This window comes from Sinocyclocheilus anshuiensis, unplaced genomic scaffold (genome assembly GCF_001515605.1).
Source record: "Sinocyclocheilus anshuiensis isolate Anshui unplaced genomic scaffold, SAMN03320099.WGS_v1.1 scaffold694, whole genome shotgun sequence".
Lineage (NCBI taxonomy): Eukaryota > Metazoa > Chordata > Actinopteri > Cypriniformes > Cyprinidae > Sinocyclocheilus > Sinocyclocheilus anshuiensis.
The window spans coordinates 1647436-1655648 of record NW_015542477.1 but is presented as its reverse complement, the minus strand read 5'-3'; the positions used below and the strand labels follow the sequence as shown (position 1 = coordinate 1655648).

Genomic DNA, 8213 nt, shown 5'->3' with positions numbered 1-8213 from the left:
ATTGCTCGTCTGTCCATCCATCCATCCATCCATCCATCCATCCATCCATCCATCCATCCGTCCATCCATACATAATGCTGTCAGTTGTTCTGTTCTATCTATTCTATTCATCTCTTTCTCTATCTATTATCTATCCATCTTTTCTATATCTATCAAATTGCTCGTCTGTCCATCCATCCATCCATCATTCTGTCAGTCATTCTGTTCTATCTATTCAATCAACTTGCTTGTCTGTCCATCCATCTGTCTGTCTGTCCATCCATCCTTTATTTCTGTTCTTTCTACATCCATCAATCTTTCGTTGTAGCTATTGTTCTCTTTGTGTGTATATTTAAAAGATATTAAATGTTTATAAAAAAAAAACACTCAAAACCTTTGAACAAGGCTGTTGTCAAACAAACAAGCATTCAAAGGTTGACCTAGAATGCTGTAGCAAATGCATAGCCAAGTCCTGGCAACCACCCAGCTTTGATGAGTTTTGCATGAACACGCACTACTCGCATTTTCTTTAGAAATTCTAGTTTAATTTATGTATGTCATGGCATTTTGCTGATTTTTGCATCATATGGCAACAAATCATGTTCAGTGACGAAAGTGAAAGTGACGTGACATGTGGCCAAGTATGGTGACCCATACTCGGCAGTGAACACACACACACCATGAACACACACCCGGAGCAGTGGGGAGCCATTTTTGCAGCGGCGCCCGGGGAGCAGTTGGGGGTTCGGTGCCTTGCTCAAGGGCACCTCAGTCGTGGTATTGAAGGTGGGAGAGAGCGCTGTACATTCACTCCCCCCACCTACAATCCCTGCCGGTACGAGACTCGAACACGCAACCTTTTGGGACCACATCCACTTTTGGGTTACGAGTCTGACTCTCTAACCATTAGGCCACGACTTCCCCTTGTTGATATGAATAATAATATAAGTAGTAATATAATATAAGTAATATATATATATTGTCGCGGGGTGAATGAGAACACAGACTCGGTACTGATTGAAAGAGCCCCGGAGGGTGATTTATTGCCCACACACTGATTACACGTGCTCGGATGAATGGTGCTCGGTGCCCGTCTCAGCGTGGTGCTCGTGGGGTGAAGTGCCGTGGTGCAGATCCCTCTCCCAGGGTGCCTTCGGAGTGGGGTTATTACGGGGGGGGCATTTGAGGTTACCTGCCAGACCTGCCGAACCGGACCAGCCCCGGGAGAGACCGTCCGCATTCCCGTGGTTGGCCCCGGCCCGATGTTGTACCTGGAAGCAGAAGTCTTGGAGTGCGAGGAACCACCGCGTCACCCGGGCGTTCGTTTCACTTCCGCCTCTAGTCCGGGCCAGTGGAAACGGTCCCGGATGCGTTGGACGGTATTGTCGGCCCCTAGGTGTCCCGCCATTGGGTGGCCGTGTGCCAGCTCCATGACTGTCTCCGTCTTGGTGGCAGGCACGACCAGGAGGAATTTGTCCTCCCCCCGCCTGTGGGCGACACAGTACAGAAGACCATTTTTTATTTCAAAATGAGGGAGGGGGTGGGGCCCCGGGAGCCTGTCGACCTCATCAATGCGGCGCACTTGATCCCAACAGTTCCGCAGGCGGTCGTCCTCGCGTTGCTCCCTTCCGAACGAGCCCCCGGTCGTGACCTGGGAAAACACATCAAGGTAGACAGTCGTTACAGCAACCTGGCGTTACAAGTCTGTGTCTCAATTCACCTGTAATGCCTGCATTCTCCACCATATGTAGCGGGGTAAATGAGAACACAGACTCGATACTGATCGAAAGAGCCCCGGAGGGTGATTTATTGCCCACACACTGATCACACGTGCTCAGATTAAAGGTGCTCGGTGCCCGTCTCAGCGTGGTGCTCGTGGGGTGAAGTGCCGTGGTGCAGATCCCTCTCCTGGGGTGCCGTCGGAGTCTGTGAATAAGGAGAAACAAGCATTAATGTCGCCTGGAGCTCCGGGGTGCCTTCCCGCTGGTGTCTCTTCTCCTGGCTTTTATGGCCAGCGGGAACGAGCTCCAGGTGCGCCACTCATCACGCACAGGTGTTGTGCTTCTGTGATCAGTGTGGCAGCGGCGTTTCCAGGGCGATGCTAATCTGGACTTGGGATACTCGCCACAATATTCAGCAGGCATATGTAATATATATCTTATTTCTTTCATTCATACTTGTTTCTGTATCTGTACATGTGTGCTGGTATTCCACAGAATATACAGACAAGACACGTTAGACAAAGTGGTGATGGATTGTGTTTATTCGCATGAATAACATGCAGACAAAAAAAATCTGATATCTTTATATGAGGCAAGTAGTCTTACAGTCTTGTTTTATTCACTTAAATATTTGATTTCATATAAACATGTTTGGTGTTGGGAGATTTTACACCTTTGTGCCACATGTCACTTTAGTAAACACACTTTAGCGTGGTGTGATCCACATAAATGGCAATTTGTTGTCGGCACGTTGAAAACTGTTTTTGAAAACTGTACGAATAAATATTGCTTTGTTGATATGAATGCTAAAATGATTTTTTATCCCCACATATCTCTACATACAGCACATATACACATGTATTTGTCACGGTGGAGAGAATGACAAGGAATGACAGGGGAGTTATCAAAACCTCATCCCCTGAGTCAGAGACACAGATGGCTGTTAAAGTTGATAATAATATGCTGGCAGAGGTCCATGTGTTACAGTGTGACTGTCAGCGCAGGCAGGGATCGAAACAAGAGGAATGAGTGGCATTTAAACCATAATGACAGATTTTAAAGTGGTAGTTTGGGATTGAAATGACACATTAGGGTGAGTAAATGATGACAGAATTTTCATTTTTTTTGGATAATAAGGTTTTACATCAGTTGAGTGTTTGAAAAAGCTTTTGAATGGTGATGTGTGTGTGTGGTAAACCTTTAATTGTCTGCAATGTGATGTTTTCCTCTGGGTTTGTAGAGACTTCATCTGCACTGTCAGTGTGTTTGATAGGTGTCTGGAAGATTCTGAGCTGAGGGACCGCAGTAGAATCACTGATTCTTGAGGATTTTTATTTAGCTGCAGCTGCTTGAGTAGTTTTTTTCTCTAGAGGATGGACATTTGTTTGGTTTACTCTCTCTTATGGTTGTGGTTTCTGTTTTATTCCATTTTACCAGTCTTTCCTGATCAGAACTCCAGGTCTTTTAGTTGCTTCTGTTTTAGTAGCCTTTGCTACAAGTCCATGTTTAAAGGAGTAGTTTACCCAAAAATTTGCAGAAAAAGTAACTTACTCTCAGGCCATGCAAGATGAACATGCTTTTTCCCCCTCATCGAAACTTTCGATTTGCAGAAATTGCTCACCAATGGATCCTCTGCAGTGAATGGGTGCTGTCAGAATGAGAGTCCAAACAGCTGATAAAAACGTCAAAATAATTCACAAGTAATCCAATCCTCCAGTCAATCAATTACTGTAACATCTTGTGAAGCAATGATCTGTGCATATTTTGCTTCTGATTCAGACAAGGTGACTTTAGCGAAAGCAGTATTAGGACTTAACGACTCAACAATTTGAAGTTAAAAACATCTAGATGGATTTGTTTATTAAAAACGTGAAGCTTTTTTGCTTCACAAGATGTTAATTGATGGACTGGAGTCGTGTGGAATACTTGTGAATTTTTGTGAAGTTTTTATCAGCTGTTTGGACTCTCATTCTGACGGCACCCATTCACTACAGGGGATCCATTGGGGAGCAAGTGATGTACAGTAATGCAGAATTTATCCAAATCTGTTCCAATGGAGAAACATACTCATCTACATCTTGGATGGTCTGTGGGTGCGTACATTATCAGTCTGTTCTTCTTTTAGTAGTTAGCTCTGTTAAAAGTTGACAGTTGTTTGTCTTCCGAGTGTGTTATCAGTTCAGGAAGATAAGCCTATGTTTTTGCAATATGACAATGAAAAAGAAGAAAACATCTGACATCGATCTGAATGTGCTATATGCAATGCATGCAATTATACAATATCTGATTGTAAATGAGTGTAAAATATTGTAAAATCATGACTTTTTTATATAATAATATACTTTATTTGAAAATAGGGATGCCAGTCTACATCTATTATGCTGATGGAATCAAAATATTAAACCATTAGAAATTGATTAATATCTGAATATTACAGGAAATGGTTTCCTTTCACCATCAGCTTTTTTTCATTAGCCTATTTAGAGTGTTTTACTGAGTAATTAAAAGCTCACAAATGGATGACAAAATCAGTCCCGCCCATCTGGTGTCAAGGAGACAGCTGTTACATCCCTTCTCTCCCGGGGAGCAGATAGAAGAGCTCGCTCTGTTATTTCAGACAACATCGATAAAAACACTATGGATACACAGCATGCAAATCGTTACAGTGACTCTCGATCTGGTGCCAGAAAGAATGAAAAATCTTTATAGCTAATGAAAGTGCAAATGAGGCATTTGGTTAATGATGGGTGAGGACAATATTGGCCTGATTGCATGAAAATGAATTAAGTAATGCGTGTTATGCTCTGAGACAATTGTTGCTTTAAAAATCAATTTTATAGAGATGCGGAATGCTGTGATTTTAAGAAGGAAATTTTTTTCCGCTCTTCTCGCACACATTTAATTGATACAGTCCCATTATTATGCTTGTGTATTGGTCTATTAATCACAGGCAGAGGAGTGTAGAGTCATAGATCTATATGCTATATAAATAAATATACCCGGAATTGTACCGTCCCACTCTTTAGAACACACTGTATTAGCTGAATAAATTCCCAGGACTGCAGGACCTCTAGTAGAAAATCCATATCTTGATGCTTGACAGTTTACATGGTGGAAAGTGTTGCAGAGTCATACTTGCTTGAAGCATCGCATTGTGCTCTTTTTAATGAGGCGTGAATAAATTGTTGTATGTTTTCTATCAGGATGCGTAAAAGGAGGGTGAGTGTGAGATGGATTAAACACATCAAGTGGGTGATATAGCCTAAGGCCTTAAGTCTTAAATTCATACAGTCCTAGCATTAAATGTTGCAAAAATCATTATCTTCCTCAGTAATTTTCTTTTCCAGTACAAATATAAACAAATATTGAAATGCCAAATGAAGAAATTAAGTATTGTTTTCTGAGAAATTGACTAAAATTGAGGGGGAATAAAACATATCTGTTTTGCCTTTGAGTTAAGAGATTTTTCTGAGCCCACTGGCACATATTTGCTCTTGTTTTGACCATAAACTGACTTCATTTTGATTAATTTCAGAGAAAACAAGACTTATTATCTTATGTAATTTTGCTTCTAAATTAAATTTATCTTGATTTAAGAATGTTTTTGAACTGGAAAAATTAGACAAAAAAAATTACTACAGTAAAAGTTGTTTCCATATTCTAGTGTTGGAGGCATTCAAGCCTTTTTTTAATGAATTAAAAATGGAGATCAGTAGGAAGTTGTTTTCTCAAACTTTGAAGTGTTGCTAATACACCTCATTGTGTACTTCCCATTCATTTACTTTTAGATAACATATTGATGTTCACTTCAATTTATTCCTTCAATTTCCTTTAAATTTACCTTTATAAAACCTGCAGAAACCTGACTAAATCACATATCAAAACTGCTGTCTCCCAGATCTGTCTCCATCTGCCACCAGTTCATCTACTGTGCCTCTCAAACATTTTGAATAGGTCAAGTTAGGCTCTGGTTTCAGTGCGGTTTGATAGCAGGGGTGCGTAAGGTCACCCCAGGGTTGGCCCAAAGGGAAAACCTCTTTATGTTACATAACAAGAGCAACACAAATAGTATAAAAGAATGAGAAACAACATCTGACTCATTCGTACACAAACGTGTAAGTGTAAATGATGTGTTTGAAAACTTAATTGATTGTTCATTTTGCCTAATAGCAGTTACTAATTGCCTAATAGCTGTGTGTTAGAGGCATAGAAAGTCATGCACAGCCTGAAGGCATTGAAAATGTTAAAAGGGAACAAGTGTTTGATTATGCAGTGACTTGTTTTATGTATTTCATACTATGATAAAACACCTTGATATGCATTGTGCCAGATGCCATGTTTGAAAAGAAACTTGTGCTGCTTTTTAGCTGGATGTTTTGGTTGAAAACCCATGCAATGCCAAATGAAGATTTAATAGCCTGTGCAATTACTAAGTCTGATTAGCAGCCAGCGAGTTTAGATGCTATAAATTCAGGATTGTTTTCACTGATTCATTGGTGCTGATGAGGCCTGAATCAACACAGTGTGGTTGGACAGATGGAAGAACCTAAAGGGACAATAGGCATTGTAAACTACAAATAGGCTGCAAGATTTCTTAATATGTCAAATTATTTTCTTGTCTGCATGTAAAAAAAAAAAACTGACTTGAATTGGCTATGCAGTGATTCAGTGTGCAGAGTGTTTTGAATTTTTGTCATGTTAGTGTATTATCTAGAAGCAAATGTTCTTTTGGTAGGCTATTTAAAGAATGTTTTAAACAAATTCAAATGCATTTAATTGGTTCCCATTTAATACATCAGTCAAGTAATCAGAGCAATACAATATGCAATGGTTTGCATTGTAATAATCCATGAAAAATGGCAGTGTAATGGGAACGGACGGTATGTTGAAGTACATTTAAAGTGGGACAAAACATAAACTGTATTAATATACTGTATACTATCCATTTGCATTGATTCAGTTTTTGTTTTTAATTATTTAAGCTATCATAAGTGTGTTCTTTTCTGGTAATGTATAGTTAGGCTATATATAATTTACATATAATTCCATAGGCCTATTTAATATAATTCTGTAATTTTGGAAGAACACAGTTTAACCCAATCCATGACATTAACCACAGGTAAGATGGCTTTTTAAACAACTGTTTTAAACAAACAAAAAATAGTCTTTTAAAAATGATATTCTTGTAATAAATAAATCTAAAGAGCATCTAGTTATGACCGTATGTAGATTTTAATGTATGAAAACGGAAAGCACTTCACATGGTTACCACCTCAGGTAAACAGCTGAAAAGTAGCCTACTCTCCTACAATCGAACTTTTGTGGTCTATTAAACGTTTTAAAACACTACTGAAAGTTCTTTATAGTATGTGTAGAATTAATACCGAATTAAAACGTCTTAAGACATACTTCTGGTGGCGTTTAAGCCTTTAAATAGAGGCGGTCAAACCCTAATTCATACCCTCATTGAAGGCATCAATCAAGTAATCAGTACCATAATACAGTGGTTTTCGTTATTTTGATAATCAGCGCAGATGGCAGTGTAATGGAAACGGACGGTATGTTGAAGTACATTTAGAGTGTCTAATAAGATTTAGTAACTAAAAGGAATATCTTATGCATTTAAACCGAGCCTTCTCAATAGAGAGCGCGGCACTATATGCGCTGAGGAAGCGGATCGCCTGTAAAGCGGCACTGCGGCAGTAATGTATCAATGCGCCCGGCGCCCGCTTGCCCCGGGATCCTGAAGCACGGACTCGCGGAGAGAACCAGCATCGCTTGCTTGCAGGATTTATTTGTTTGTGGAAAAATTTCTCTTTTGTTTTCCGTTCTAGAGCAGCGCGCATTTCGAATGCCGACGACTCGCTCGTACGGCCCTCCTCCACTCGCCAGGCTTTGCATGTGTTGCTTTTGTCCTGCAGGAGAGAAGGCAGGCTTTGTTTTTTGGTGGATCTATAGCTGAAGGAGGCAGTTCCAGGCGCTGCTGCTGCTGCTGCTGTGGGCTGGACCGGCCACGGTGCGTGAGATTTACTGACGGAGTGAAAGAGAGAGAGAGAGATAAAAAGGACTCATGGAAGACAGCGAGAGTGAAGGGAGAGCTGGCAGGGAGTGTAAATACATTAAAACCATTTATATATATTTGGGGTGTGTGTGTGTGCGCGCGCGCGTGTGACAGGAGTGCCAGCACAGGGCATCATAAGGTTAAAGCGATATGTGGTTGGGAATAGCTTTGTAATAATAGCCCACCTGGACTATTGGTCATTGCTGTTGGTAAAATGTTTCTGGAATGCATAATTCATTCGAAAAAGTCAGATTGCAATACTGATATTTGGTAGTGGTGGATTCTGAAGACAGATGAAGGTTGGTTGCTAGTGAAGTTTAAGTTGATGGGTGTCTAATGATGTCATACTGTAGCTGCTGTAGATGTTCATGTCATCTTGTGAAGTTCACGTTGATGCTTGATTTTATGATGTCTATGTATCTTGTAAACTTCACTGGATAAGACACTGACAT

General features: G+C 40.5%; 1 protein-coding gene across 5 annotated transcripts in view; it reads left to right on the top strand.

The window, feature by feature from the left end:
• Positions 1-7439: 7439 nt before the first annotated feature.
• The window catches only part of LOC107693947 (autism susceptibility gene 2 protein-like), a 391097-nt gene continuing 390323 nt past the window's right edge, over positions 7440-8213 (top strand). For 3 of the 5 annotated variants that reach the window (XM_016493519.1, XM_016493518.1, XM_016493517.1), the window contains exon 1: positions 7441-7716. The gene's annotated coding sequence lies outside the window, so the exon portion shown is untranslated. Of the gene's footprint in view, positions 7717-8213 lie in introns of all 5 variants that reach the window. The other 2 variants (XM_016493521.1, XM_016493520.1) reach the window with 1 other exon arrangement.